We start from the raw sequence: 15,647 nt of genomic DNA, 5'->3' as shown, positions 1-15,647 counted from the left end.
ATCCTTTATTCTTGTCACGCAGACTAAAGGAGAGCGCGTCCCAAATTACAACAGCGAAGATCTGACGTCAAATCCAACATGAAGATCATCAAGATCGAGGCTCTGTGACCCGGTTAATAATCGCCCCCGGTGCTGCTGATCAGCAGAGTGTTGATGTAATTTGTCCTTCTTCTTCTGGTTTATGCGTTGCTTATGAAATGTTATGTAGTGGTTGCGTTTTTCACCCAGTACCACACTGAAATTCTGTAACTTTTGGCAACTTTGTCATTACAGTATTTAAGAATATATATATACTGGAGCTGGCAACTTTTTTCCGTTTTCCCCCATAATTATTTTTTTTATTATTACTCAAGAAACATTTAATTAACAGTACTGGTAATTACCAAAGTCATTGTTTTTGTTTCTGTCGTGGTTAATCCACCAGTATGCGCTCTTTCACTAAAATTATAATTTTAAAGCTAAAATATTATTATTATTGTTGTTATGAAAAACAGAAAAAACGAGTAGAGCCCGTTATTATTTTTTGATTAAGATTTCAAATTACACTACATGTTACATCCCTGAACAGAAAAAAAGATGTTTCAGTGGTTGAATGTTGTGCTTGATTAATTTCAGACTTCTCCAGAAGTCAAATTTGGGAATAAAAATGTGAATCAGTTTATTATTTGCCTAATACACAATAACAACAATATAATTTGTTTTAGTTTTAAACAAGTAAAAGAATTAGAAATGTTTGTGCTTTCTTGTTTTACGACAGGTGGTCTACTAAATTGTTGAACACTTCACAAATCCAAGCAATCCAGACACAAACAGACAAAAAAGAAGGGAAAAGCAAAACAATTCACACAAAAAACTGAAGACCAAAGAGCCCTGTACTCTTTATTTCACCTAAAATGGTTCAATAAAGTGACACTTTTAGCATTCATGTTGTTTCATACTTTAATACATTATATTGTTGTCTAATGTTATGTCTATCTGGATAGACATAACATGGATAGATGGATGGATAGATAGATGCTGATTTTCTTTTTTTGTGTTTAATTTTGGTTCTTGCCTTTCTGACTTTATGTTAGAAAATATAAAGTAGCAGCAGGGACACGTGGACACCGACCCTCGAGGGCTGGAGTCACTGGATCACGTAAGCCTGACTTAAGCCAATATAATTCTGAGTAACTTTCTAACATTTGGCAGGCTTTTTAACTTTTTCGTACTGTGTTTAATGTATATTTTCAGTAAATTTCCTACAGGTATTCTGTCCTCATAAGTACATAAATGCTACACACGTTCATATGTAGTATCAATGACTCCAATGCAGAGTGGGAATCATCAGCAGAGCAGCGTTTCACCCAACATTTTGAACAAAAAGCTGTAATCATTTCTGCTGCATTCCTTAAAACAATCTGTGTTGATTTCATGGTGTCTGATCTTTGAGCAGCAGATAAATAATCGCATTAAGACATTAAAACTTTAATGTGTTCTCAGGCAATAATGGAGCCATGTCAAAGTTCAGGCTTGGCTGCACGCACTGGCTGCATGTCAAGGCGAACATTTTGCCATTTTGTGGTCACACTTACTTATTTGAGTGGAATTTTTTTTCCCTTTGATGCTTCTCAGGCCAGTATAGTTACACAGAAGTCATTATACACAGTGAGGAGAGAAACTAGAATAGATCCATGGAGATTTGTCAAGATCCACACAAACTGGCTGCAGGACTCCAGTGGTTTTGGGGGAAGGGAGCTTTTTCAGGAAGGGGGTAATTTTCTGGGGTTCAGTGGACAGATCAGGGTGTGGATCATCAGAAAGCCACTGGTTGAAGAAATTCTTGCAGATTCCAAACATGCATGAGAAAGAGGTTGTCTGTCAGAAGTAGAGAGATTTTATTTGAAAAAGGATTAAAAGAGGGTAAGAATTTGGCTACGGGCAAAACAAAAAGAAAGACAAAACGAACTTGCCATGCAGAATACCTGAACTTTAGAAGCAAGGTTAGTTATATTCTTAATGTAAAGCACCACCAAAAACAAAGCATCAGGAACAAGTCAGAGTGGGAGGTAAAGGAGGAAGACGCTGAAATTCAGAGATGAACTGGGATGGTGCATGGCACAGAAAGCGAGCAGATACCCAACGATTAAATAGAACCCATGAATCAATTTACCGTGAATGAAACAGATGATAGAGGAAAGACGGCAACAGCTCACAGTGAGAAGCAACAGGACGTTGAGCTGAGCAAGTGGCAGCAGAACAACGGGGAATCCACAAAAACAATAATAAAGTTAAGAGGCCCATGCCACAGACTGTGAAGTGAGGATGTTATGACACACAGCTGAACAATACAGCACGCAATCACCGATGAGAACAGACGATCAAAAGAGGCAGTTAACAGGGTGTGACAAAAATGGGATGAGTTGTGTCACATTCAAGGTCTGCTGGGTTTTTGGTGCATATGCTAAATCCAAAAAAACAAAGAAAGTCTGATCATTGTCCGGTATTTTTGGTACCTGGTACCACACAAAACAGGAACATCATCACGTAGAAGATCTCAGTGGATTCGTTTTTACTCATTTACTTTTTATCTCTTTTTCATCCCCTTTTTCTTTTTGTTTTGGAAAGCACAGCCTGTCCTGTTATGATCAGACACAAATAAAATAAATAGATGGAGTAAATCTTTCAGCCCCATTATGTTCTAGTTCTGATACCTGCATGTAATATAATATTTGTCCATATCTTTCATTGTCTTTAACATAATTAGTTTATTAACTTTGCCTGTAACCCATATTGAACAGTTTATATCTTATTGTAAGTTTAAAAAAAAGAGCACAGGGCTTACCCTGCTCCTTCTTCTGATCCTCTACATCAGGGGTGACAAATATAAGGCCCGGGGACCACAATCAGCACACCATAGATGACAATCTGGTCCACTGGGCAGCTTTGGAAAATACATTTTGGACTTTTATAGTTTTTTCTTCTAATAAAGACATCAGATGACATTTTTTTGTTCTGTAAAAATTGCTTTGTTTTGTTTTTAAGTAGATTAAGTAGATCCACATTATTAAAACAAACAAACAGAAGATTTCTGTTTTATAATTACAGGACAGTCTGGACAGTGAGCTAGCAGAATCTTTCTATTGTTTTGCACATTAATTTCTTACAATTTAAACCCAAAGAGCTGTGTCTACAGAATTCTCTAATTTACTCGTTTTCTTTATCATGTAGAAAAACTGAGACGTACTGTTGAATATGCACTTTTTTTCTCATTTAAAGATACCTCAGAGATTAAATGTGTAGTTAAACTTCTTTACATGGACAGAAAGAGAAGTTTCACTGGTCTGGCACACCCAAGATCAAAGCGGGTTGTATGTGGTCCAGCCTGGCTTCACATGAACGTCTGAGAGACCAGTGCTGTCTCCTTTTGTTTTTCTTCTGTCTCTCTGTAAGCGTCTGTCTCAGCAGTAACCAGAAGGCCCTCATGCAAAGGACCTACGCACAATAAATATGTTTAAAAAGAGATGAGACATAGTTTACTTTAACTCTGTGGAAGCAAAATGCTGATGGTCAGAATAATATGAGGAGATATTCTTTATACGTAGGAAATGAGAATTGAGTTTGTCAAATTATTGCTTAACTAATTACCCATACTTGTGTACATGTATTGCATTTATCTGGCCATCAAATAAACATAAAACAGTTTAACAAAGGTGTAAAATACAGTTGCATCTATATTCCTAAAATTAATAAACACATATAAACCATTTGGGGGGAAGCAGAAATCTAGGTGAACCAAAAGAAAAAGAACCATTTTCAGGCAGTTTCAGGTTTGTGAGACATAATTGAGAAACTGGAAACATGAAAGCCTCAGAGTTATTCCAACACATGTCAAAACACTAAAACTTGACCATCTTCAGGAGCACAATGGATAACTACAGTCTTATTTTATTAAATAGCCTTGCACGTATTTAAACCACGCTGTGTTTTCAGATTGCAGGTTGCCAAGCTAAATATCAGGTTTAGTGACTGCTTTGATATTTAGTTGGAAAGTTTCAAAGTATTTGGCTATGAATTTTAGCTCCCAAAAATTAGATGAACGTGTTCATGTTCATGTCCAAACTCCACATGTAGTCCAGAACTATCAGTGTGCTGCCATAGGCCACAAGGCAGCCGGTCTCCGGTCTAGCTTCAGGCACAGCAGGCAGGACCAGATGAGTAAGATGAACATTAGCCAACTGATGTATGTGACGAAATGTTAAAAAAAAATGCTGCAGCTCTGCTGGGGATGAGTGACTAATGAAGAATAAACATAAACAATAGCCTGGAAAATGTTTGGACAGCAGGAATAGCACAAGTAAAAAAAATAAATAAAACAGTTATTTCCAAATTTTAGATTAAATTATATTTGATTTAAGACAAAATGGAAACAGACTGCCTTTTTATATGCCAGTTTCTATCATTCAAGGCTACAACACACCCAAAGAAACAGATGAGATGTAGGGTTAGCAATGTGTAAATTTGAAGGCATAACACATCAACTTAATCGCATTAAAGTTGTCTGTATGTAAAAGAGCCGTTAAGTTCATTTTAAAGTAACTATTCAAACAATGCTGCTTTCTGGGTTTGAATCCAGTCTGGGGCCATTTCTGTGTGGAGTTTACATGCGAGAGAACACAGAGCTTGATGATGATCACAAATGATGGGGCCAACGCCAAGGGCTCTGCAGTGTTACACAATCGGTCTGGAAAACTGCATTATTGTTATTATAAGTTAATGGAGCTACTGAAAAGTAACTGACGTATATTAACTTTAGTGTTACTTTAAATCTATGCATAAGGAAAGCCATCACTAGTCTGAGCAAAACAAGATAACTCTAACAGAGGCAGCAAAGAACATTAGGAGGGACCGAATCAACACTCTGGTTCATCCCTGAAAAGAATAAATGTCTTGTCCAACTCAGGACAAGGATGGACAGGATGTCTTGTCCAAATACTTAAAGGCCTGAAAGACCTCAAACGAAAATGTGGATGACAGAATTATTTCCATGGTTGACAAAAACTGTTTCTGAACATCAAACCAACACAGGAGAATCATTTTCCACCTTTATAGTCGAGAGACATCTTGGCTCCAGGCCGAGTGGAGCTCAGATCTCAGGGGAATAAACACAGCATTTGGTGATGTTTCCAAGATTTTTAGATTTCAGTTAGTCTTTTACTAGAAATGATTTCCAAGAATTAAAAACTTATATTTAAAGTTATATTGTCATATATCCTGTCAATAATGGATATATCACCATATTGTAAAGTTTTGAGCCTCTGAAAAAGGGGGGCTGCATTTAAAGATGGAAAAACCCCAAACAAACACACAAACAAAAAATAAATGGCGCCCTCTTCTGGACCAGACCGCAACAGATGGCCAAATAGACAACAAACATGAAGATCTCTGGGATGCCATTTCCTGCATATGCACTCACTCAGTCTGGAGGAGAAAAAAGAAAAAGAAAAGAGGACCGACATGTTGATAGAAAGCAGACGCCTGGTTCCACAAAATAGAAATAAATGCCAAAACTGTGATTTGGAGCAATCTTGGAGGGTAGTATCACAACCAAATGATTGAAATTGGGATGAGACTAATAACAATGAAGTCTAATAGGAAACAGTTTTTTCTGAGGAATCGAGGGACTTGTTAGAGTTACTTTGGCCCGTAAATGAAGGTCCTGTCCTGTGGTTGATGCTCACAGGTCCCTCATTATCTCTGACTTTTGGAGAGAAAATGTGGGTAAACACACAAATTGTCTGATGTTTGTTCAAGAAGACTGAAACTGTATGAGAACAGAAATCACGGCAGTAATTATTGCAACCAGTTTGTTTATGTATTCAGCTTGTATGAGCAGCAACACCCTCTCTAATAAACTGAGGCTTTAAACATATTGCTGATAGCAAGGGAGTTAAATTATATTCCACTATAAAGGCCACAAGAGAGGCAGTGTTGTTTTCTGTTTTTAACTAAACTCTGAAAAACATGTTTACTCCTTCAAAATTGCATCCTTTGTTTCTAACGAGGTGGCACAATTAGCCCCATTTCTCCTCTTCCATCTAGTTTAAAAAGTAAACAAATAAAAGAAGACATTGTTCCGATTTTGTGAGGTCTGTTAAAAATTCACCTGACATTTAATAAACACATCACATTAGTCCATTTGTGGTCTACAAACCTTTGTTTTTCATTAAAACCTTAAAAAAAAACTTCTTAAAAAAATCATCCAACCTTTTTTATATGAGTTTAGTCACTAAAGTGTTGCACACTTCATGCTGGGCTCTATGTGTAATTACACAGTTTAAAACAAACACAACACACTGGCCATTCTGTGGTTCAGTCATGCAGAATCAGTGAAAAACCATGAATACAGACCACAGCAAATATGCCCACATATAAATCTTTGGTATTTGTAAACAGCTTGCAAAGGTCAGCCCTGACTAAAGTGAAGGAGCAGTCTGAGTGAAAAGTCTTACAAAACCTCTTTTGACTCCTGTATACCTGACTTATGATCAATAAAGGCAGTAAAATACAGTTATAAGCATTGTACATACCAGCCACTTTATTATGTTTAACTGAAAATTTAAGTAAACATCTATCTAAATGTGTTTTTGCACTTTAGACGATGTGCACATGTCTAAGCTTTCATATTCAAAAACCTTCATTTCACCAGCCAAAAGCATCTGATTCACCAAAACTGGAAAGCAAAATCTGGGTTACATAAAATCCGTACTTGATCATCGGGGGAGAGGTCATTTAGAAGCAACCAGAGAACTGTGACTCATGAAGATCACTGAGGTTGCCAAACGTTGAACGTGTTGTCAAAATATAACGGCCCACGGTATCATTATTGTTTATCTTATATATATGCAGAGTTGTTATTAATTTCTCCCATTAGAGAGCTGTACAGAAACAGATATTATTTGGCAACAAAATTGACCTTCAATAATAATAATTGTGTCATAGTCTTTAAAAAACAAACAGCAGCTGGTTAAACAAATAGCACTGCCCACATCTGATTGGCTCAAAAACTGATATGGGGCCCATCCCTGCCCAAGCACACCCACCTGGGGCTCACATGGGATAGGTGTGTGTTTGCTTTGCCAGAACAGAACCACTCCACGATTCACCCACACGTACCTGCTGTGGGCACGCATGGGTATATTTGTTGGCACACCGTACAGTGAACTATTACAGAGAAGATGAAATCATAGAAAATGTTTTATTACATCGTCTGAAATATGAGCCTGGAATAAGACGACTGATTCTAAACTAAATTGGATTTTATTGATACACTGCAAGAGAAGTCAAAATGTGCAAGGACATATTCCATTTTCTCAGTATGACTAAGTTTGTAGTTTTGTTTACATGTTTGATTACTAAGACAAAGATTCCTGGTTCGAGCTTGGGAGAAGGCATACATTTTTTGGAGGTTGTCTGGACTGTATGGGTGTACCTCACATGGGCCCCAAGAGGGCATGTCTGCTGGGCTGGTGTAAATGTGTCTTTGGTGCATGATATAAATTCTCAGTGGATGACTCAGGGTGGTCACAATGAAACAGGCAGGCACGCAGATGTCCTAACAAATCCTCACACTCCCTGTGTCTGATGATAAAATTAACATCACATGGACTCTAGCAGATTCACAGACACAGAAAGTATAATCAGGGCTACAACATGCTCACAGTTAAAGTTCGTGGCCACAAAGCTGTGGATGTGGAAGTAATCTGATAGGTGTTGTGAAGCAGGAAGAAGGACAGCAGTAAACACCCTGTGTGGCCTCAAACAGAAGAGGAGCTACAGTGACTTCAACATCATTCAGCTTACGGATTCCCACAAGTTCTTTCTGCCATTGTAATTATTAAAGAAAGTGAGGGTGACTGGGACAGCACCTAAAGACGATTTTCAGTGGATCACAATACATATCCTGGCCAAGAGCTGGTAACATTTCTATTGAGCAAAGCAAATTTTCACTGACAGGTCAAATAAACATTCTGGTGGACCACAAGACCTCCAAGTCTTTAACTTATCGTCTAAGTTTCTGAACCTGATTCTGTTCTTCAGCTTCAGTGTCTGTTGGTGTTCACAGTTAAGGACTTGGCTGTTGGAGGCCATGGACATGAAGGCGTTGACTGTGAAGAATACAGCTGTCAGTGGATGACTGATCCTGGGAGGATGGAAGAGATCGGGCAGGGGAGCTGCCACAGCTGTTCAACACATGGCCACTTTATGGTGCACCTACAGGTATTTGGGATAATTTCAGGAGCTGTTATGGTCAAAATTCTCAGCAGCAGGTTTCCCACTAATTATGAAAATGAAAATTTTCATCCTCAAGGGAAGGTGAATGAAGCGGGATCCGGCTCTGGTTCTTTGATTAATAAACAACAGCAATGTCTTACTGTAATGTTTTAACAAATAGTTTTACTTATCTGCACAGTTTGGTTCTTCACTGGGCAACATCTCCATCTCATTAAATTTAATCACAACAGTTTTACTACAGTGGGGTAATATCCTGGCCTCAGGTCGCTGAGAGCTAATTGTATCAAATGTGTGCAACACAACAACACAATGGCCTTAATAAATGCTGAAGTATAAATGATGTGTGCCGATTTCCCAGAATGGCATGAATTTAGCCAGTTCTAGATCCACACTGGTACTGAGGCTCGGCGTGGGACATTGCAGCTGGTTTCACTCCATACAGGCTCCAAAGCTAACCCGGTCAAACCATAACACATAGACAAGAGAGAAAAAAGGACCATTTTTGATAACAGCTAACTATTACCTTGCTGAAAGGGAAAGTGAGAAAGTTGCTCTTTCCAGGCCATAATACAACAATCTGTGTGCGTCTTTGCTATTCATTAATCCATCCAATTTGAAGGTGGAGGTGACCTTTAACCTTTCTGCTGTTTTGGTTTAGAAAAGAGCTTAACTATCATTTTTTGACAGCTATTTAGAATCCATTCATCCTCTGAAGAAATATGAATCACGGTGGACCTCTGCGGTTTATGAGGAGTGACTGAGGTGACTGTTCTCCTTACGGGTGATGAATGTGGGATTTAAGCCTCGCTTTTATGCACTTCATCCACCACAAAACACTAAACAGCACACCTCCCAGACCTCTAATAATACAGGCTTCTGCAGGAGACCACATGTAGTGTTTAATAATACATAAACCTATTTTGTCTGAGGGAGCGACGTCCAGTCCGAGATTCGTCTCTGCTCGTCTCCAGCTGAAATAGCATTAACAAAGTAAAGGAGGAAGAGAAAGAGAGGAGAAAGTGGACCACTTACAGTCTCATCAATACTTAAAGAGACTTCTAGTAAAGCTGAACGCTCATGAAGCTGATAGCTGCTGACTTCAAGAGTCATACATCAGGTATAATGATGAACAGAATATTTATAATGAATACATTAATATTCTATCAATAATGGATACATGACCATATTGTAAAAACTGTTTTTGTTTTTTTGGATACTTTTTTATAATTATGGTTACAGACTCTCATCACCTCATTGAACTTAAACACTGATAATTCATTTTCTTACAACCAGCTGAATACTTTGTCATTCGCTGCAGTCAGCAAAACATTCCTCTAAAGTATTTCTTTTTCAATCTTACTGTAGATATTAGACTTACAACACATTGTAAGTATTTTATGAATAAAACTCACAAATGCTACTCTTTTAAAATTATTCGGGATAGATTTAGAAGGCAATCGACATAAATCCCCTGCTTTGTTGTGATGGTTTGTTTCATTTTTATCTTTTTGTCTTTCTTTCTCATTTTTTCTGCAGCAGTTAAATCCATTCATTAGCTTTACTACTCGTCTAATTCAGGATCCCAGGGCGAGGGGAAAGGATGAACCTTATCTCAGCTACAACAGGGCAAAAGACTCTGGACAGGCCGCAGTCTGTTGCAGCGCTCCATTAAATCTGTGATGTTAATTTAACACAAATGTTTGACATGAATAATTCATTCGGTGTGTTTTGCTTTAAAAAGCTGCAGAGCAGCACCCGAGCATTCATGCGCTCAGAGACAACTTGTTTTTTTTACTCTCAGATGTCGTAACTGTAGTATCAGTGGAGGTGAACAAAATCTAAGCTGTTGCTCTCATAAGACCAACAAGCATACTAACAGTATGTGCTGCATTCTTAAATCAGTACTGACTGAATCGGTTCCTTAGGGGAGTTTTTCAGCCTTCTTACATAGGTTCACATAAATATTTTATATTCTGGGGGATTTATCAGGTTTATGTTTTAGCTTGTAGGCTTCTAGCAGAAGATGAGTGGAGTAAACAAAAATCTTCTAAAGACAGATGTTCCAAATCCACGTTAATCTCAAGGAAACTCAGCTCTCCTGCAGAAGGGGTGGTTTGTTTTACAGAGAACAATGCAGTTCAAACTGGAGGCTTTTGGGAAACAGTCAATATCTGCAAGGAAATGCACAAAACCAATGAAAGTGCACAGCTTCAAACAGAATGGGATTGTAGAGTTTACCTTGCACTGTTGTGCTTGTAGGCTCTGGGAAGAGTGGGATCAGCAGGAGATGGATGAGGTAGAAGAAAAGCAGGGAGGGGAGGAAGACAGGACCAAAGACATGCTGTGAAAAATGACAGAGATTATTAACTAATGATTAAATGGAGAGAGGTGTATAAACACACAGAGGGTGAAAAAAGGTGAGTGAAAAAGAAACATTCAGTGCATCATGGGAATCCCCCAGCAGCCTAACCTGATCCAGCACTTACTATATGCTTGATCAAAAAGGGCAGTTTTAGAATAGAACAGAATAGCCCTTTATTGTCAATGTACATGTGCAATGGAATTATATGCTCCATGCCAACTGTGCAGGAGTAAAATATATATATACATAAACCTAATCTTAAAAGTAGAGTGGGTGTCTGTTTCCTGACTCCAAACTGGGGGCTGGTTCCAAAGAAGAAGGGCCAAAAAGCTGCAGGCTCTGCTTCTTCTTTTAAATATCCTATGAACCACAAGTAAACCAGCAGTCTTAGCTCAAAGTGCTCTAACGCAGTGTGTGACAAAGTGGGTGAGAACACCATTTGTCCATATTCTTAGTTAACATTCTTGTTTTGATTTAGCCATATCTCATATGTATTCTGTAATAGGCAAACATGTACTATCCCAGGTTTGTTTATGTTTTGCACTTTCACAGACTATGTAATGTAACATCTTGGTTTAAATCAATTCTGACAAGTTTGTTAAGTTAACATGTTATTTATTTCACATGTTAATTTGTGTAGTTTGAACTCACCTCACCTACCTGTGTTCCAGGATAAAAAAAAGGGAAAATGTCGCTTCACTTCCTGTATTTATAGTTACCTGGTTAGTCTGAGGTCACAGCAAGAGACCAGCTGAAGAAGGGGGAAAATCTTTGTAATTGAATAAAGTTGATTTTAGAGTATGTTTAGAGTTTTTATTGCTAGGAAAGAGTAACAGTATAGGATTGCGTAGGGAAATGTTTGTTTTACCTACATAATGGAATAGTCCAGGGGTGAGATTGTTTGGTTAAGTGGACGATTTAAGCAGAAGGATGCAGGTGTTTGAAGAGAAAGGACCAGGTCAGTGTAGCGGTGTGTCGATGTGACCTTAATTTCTGTTGATTTAAATTCAGTTATGTTTATTTGAACTGAGTTAACTATGGAGTTGTTTCTTATTTATTTTTGTAAATATTGTTTCACCAAAGATGGTGATTAAATCACTCGCTACACTGGACAGCATCTGTCTCCTGCCATTCTTTGGCCGATTAGGTCAAGTCTTACCACACAGTGATACAGGACTATGAGGTAGGATGAAAAGGTGAGACCTGATTATTCAAGACCTTGTATGTGATTAAAAGGATTTTAAACTTGATTATGGATTTAACAGTGAGCCAATGAAGTCAGTATGGGCAAATAATTTGCTCTCTTTCTAGTTTCTTTCATTTAAATGTTCCTGCTGGCTCATAGTAGTAAAACATCAAACATTACTCTAACTAAACTTCAAACTCACAAACCTCATTATCTGTTCATCTGGCCCGCATCACTAAAACAGCCGGTGCTAAAATCATTCAATGAACCGGCTTTTGTTTTGAAGAACAGTAAAGACCTGATAGTCCTCAGATGTTAAAAGGGACAGCCTGCGGTTATATCTGCGTGCATGCTGTAAAATACCTCACTAAGCATAGTTTTAGATCACAAGTGCAGATTTCATTTTTGCAAGAACCTAAAAAATTTTCAGGGATTATAAAATATCATCATTTTTAGAATGAAATGCCACAAAAAAATCACTGAATGCAGCAGTGCAAGAGCCAGATGCCCTTAAAATACAGGAGCATGAAGTGTCTGATTTCAAATAAGCATTAAAATAAAGTTTAATTATCACAACCACAGAAGACGATGAATTCTGAGTTTTCTAAGGCATGCAAAACATGCAACTTTCCAATGTTTATTTTGTACAAGTGCACCGGTCTAAGCAAAGGAATTTGCAACAGAGAGATCCACACATGAGTTTCAGTTCACTGAGCTGCGATGGGCTTCTGTGAAGGAGGAGAAATAGATTAGCCGATGTTACCAGTGTAAAATTGGAGATTTGTGAGTTAATGTTATCTTAGGATTCTTACTTGGATTTCCTTACAAAGCAGGGAGCAAAGATGGTAACGCCACTGAATTTACTCACAAGAAAGCAAAATCACATTTCCCAGGAACAGACCAACTTGGTCCTTAAGTATTTGCAGGTAATGGACCGATGAGGAACACGTGGCTCCGCTGACAAACAGTCCAAGGCGGGACCTCGGACCTCCACCTCCACCTGAGAGCAAAGGAAAGTTACTGTAGGAGATGAAAGAGAAAAGACAGAGAAAACTTCCTGACATTGTTGCAGTTGCAATTGCAATTTTGTTTCATGCATCTTTTACTAGAATTAAATGAGTCAAAGGAAAGAATTGGACTCAGTTTTCTTCAGTTCAGTGTGGCAGTAAAATAAAGACATTTAAAATAGTTTCTTAGTTTCAATTCACTTAGTGTTTTAACAGTAAATAATGGACAACTAGTGATAATTAATGGACTCATTTTTAAAAGTAGAACTTTTTACAAAACTATGCAGCTGCTATATATATGTATATACTTCCAAAATCCATTAATTGATGTATTGATCTGTGATGTTCATACTGCTAGTCTTCCTGATCCTTTGTCTTTGCTGTATGACCCACCATCTGAAGAAGTTTAGACAGGGAATAAAAATAAACTGGTCTTGTTTTAATACAGTTACTGCAAAAGTGCACATACATGGTTGAATCCAGCTTCTGCCTCTTCCAGTTAAAACAACAGAAAAACTCTTTTACTACAACACAACAAAAGTATTGTATTGTATTGTATTGTATCTTTATTTGTTTCAGACATATAAAACAAAAAACAATATATACACACTACATATATTTTCATTTACAGATACGAATATATATGTAGATATACACACACACACGTATGTGTTCAGATAAACAAAAAATATATAATGAAATAAAACAAAATCGTCTGACATAATGTAACAATGTTTGGTCTGAAAAGGAGTAGGAAGAAGTATGAACATACTTATTAATTCCTACCCCTGCTCAACATCTTATTGATCCCACATAATTCACCTAATTCCCATCATCACATACTCCACACGATACACGAGGAGAACCTATATAAACTTGGCTACCGTGACTGATATAATTTGGATATAATTTGATATTTTTATACATACAATGGGTGATCATCTTTATCGGTATCATATTCTTCCAAAATCAGTTTTCGAAGTTTTTTCATGAACTTACTAATTCCTGAGCATTGCTGTAGATCTATAGTAAAACTATTCCACAGTTTTACCCCATAAATAGTGACACAAAAGGTTTTAACCTTTGACCGTGCTTTAAGAATCCTTAGATTCAATTTCCCCCTCAATTCATAGTCTCCTTCTCTGTCATAGAACATCCTCTGTATATTTCCTGGTAACGTATTGTATCTGGCCTTGTACATAATTTTTGCAGTTTTATATTTTATAAGATCCATAAACTTCAGTATTTTTAATTTCAAAAACATGATGTTAGTATGGTCTCTAAATCCTGCTTTATTAATCATCCTGATTGCTTTTTTTTGAATTTTACATATTGGTTGAAGTGCAGTTTTATATGTGTTTCCCCAAATTTCCACACAGTATTCCAAATATGGCAATATAAGTGAACAATAAAGTACCCGGAGTGATTTGGAAGGCAAAAAATATTTAACTTTACTTAGTACGGAGATGCTTCTTGACAGTTTGGCTTGTATATGCTTTATGTGAGGTTTCCAGCAGATTTTGTTATCTATTATCACACCCAGAAATTTTGTATCCGAAACTTGCTCTATTTCAACATTGTTTACTAATAATTTTGCTCCTGCATCTTTTTTACAATTTCCGAATAACATAAATGTAGTTTTTTCCAAATTTAATGATAGCTTATTTCTATCAAACCATGTTTTCAGTTTAATCATTTCTTGTGTGACAATTTCCAAAAGCTGATGTAAGTTCTCTCCAGCACAAAAAATATTTGTATCATCTGCAAATAGAATAAACTGTAGTATATCTGATGTTCTGCATATATCATTGATATAGAGGATAAACAGCTTTGGTCCCAATACTGACCCCTGCGGAACTCCACAAACAATGTCCATACACTCTGATTGATATTCCCCAATTTTCACAAATTGCTGCCTGTCTCTCAAATAACTCTTTACCCATTCTAACACCACTCCTCTAATGCCGTAGTACTCCAGTTTATCAAGTAATATGTCATGATTAATTGTGTCAAAAGCTTTTTTTAGGTCAATGAATACACTAACTATACATTGTCTTTTATCTATATTGTTGGTGATATTTTCGATCAGTTCCATTAATGCCAATGATGTTGATCTATTTGATCTGAAACCATACTGACTATCCGTTATTATTTTGTGTTTATCTATAAATTTGTCAAGTCTATTACTAAAGACTTTTTCCAGTATTTTTGAAAATTGAGAAAGTAGAGAGACAGGCCTATAATTTGTGAATTGGTGTCTGTCACCATTTTTAAACAGTGGTGTTACTTTAGCTGTTTTCATTTGTTTTGGGAATGCACCAGTTTGTAAGGACAAATTGCAAATGTGTGTTAAGGGTTTGGAAATGCCCTCTATCACTCTCTTAACGATTTCCATATCAATGTCGTCAGAGTCTGTAGAGTTTTTTGTTTGTGATTTCCCAACAATATCAATGATTTCCATTTCTTCCACCACCGTTAAGAACATTGAATGAGGATTGCGTTCAATGAGTCTAGTTTCTTTCTCTACAGAATCTGTTATATCAGGAATTGTTTCAGCCAAGTCTGGCCCAACACTTACAAAGAATTTATTGAACTCATTTACCACATCTCTCATATTAGTAATATTTCTATCATTATTTGCGAAATACGAAGGATAGTCTGCCTGCCCCGAGCCCTTTTTGATGATGGTATTTAATGTTTTCCAGATCCCTTTAATATTATTTTTATTCATAATCAGTAATTTTTCATAGTATTCCTTTTTACATGACCTTAAAATACTCGTTAATTTATTTTTATATTTCTTGTATTTATTTTCAGC

Source organism: Diplotaxodon limnothrissa, linkage group LG18 (assembly GCF_057381915.1).
Source record: "Diplotaxodon limnothrissa isolate DT_005_m linkage group LG18, D_limnothrissa_male_GT1.1, whole genome shotgun sequence".
Classification (NCBI taxonomy): domain Eukaryota; kingdom Metazoa; phylum Chordata; class Actinopteri; order Cichliformes; family Cichlidae; genus Diplotaxodon; species Diplotaxodon limnothrissa.
This window is presented reverse-complemented; position numbering follows the sequence as displayed.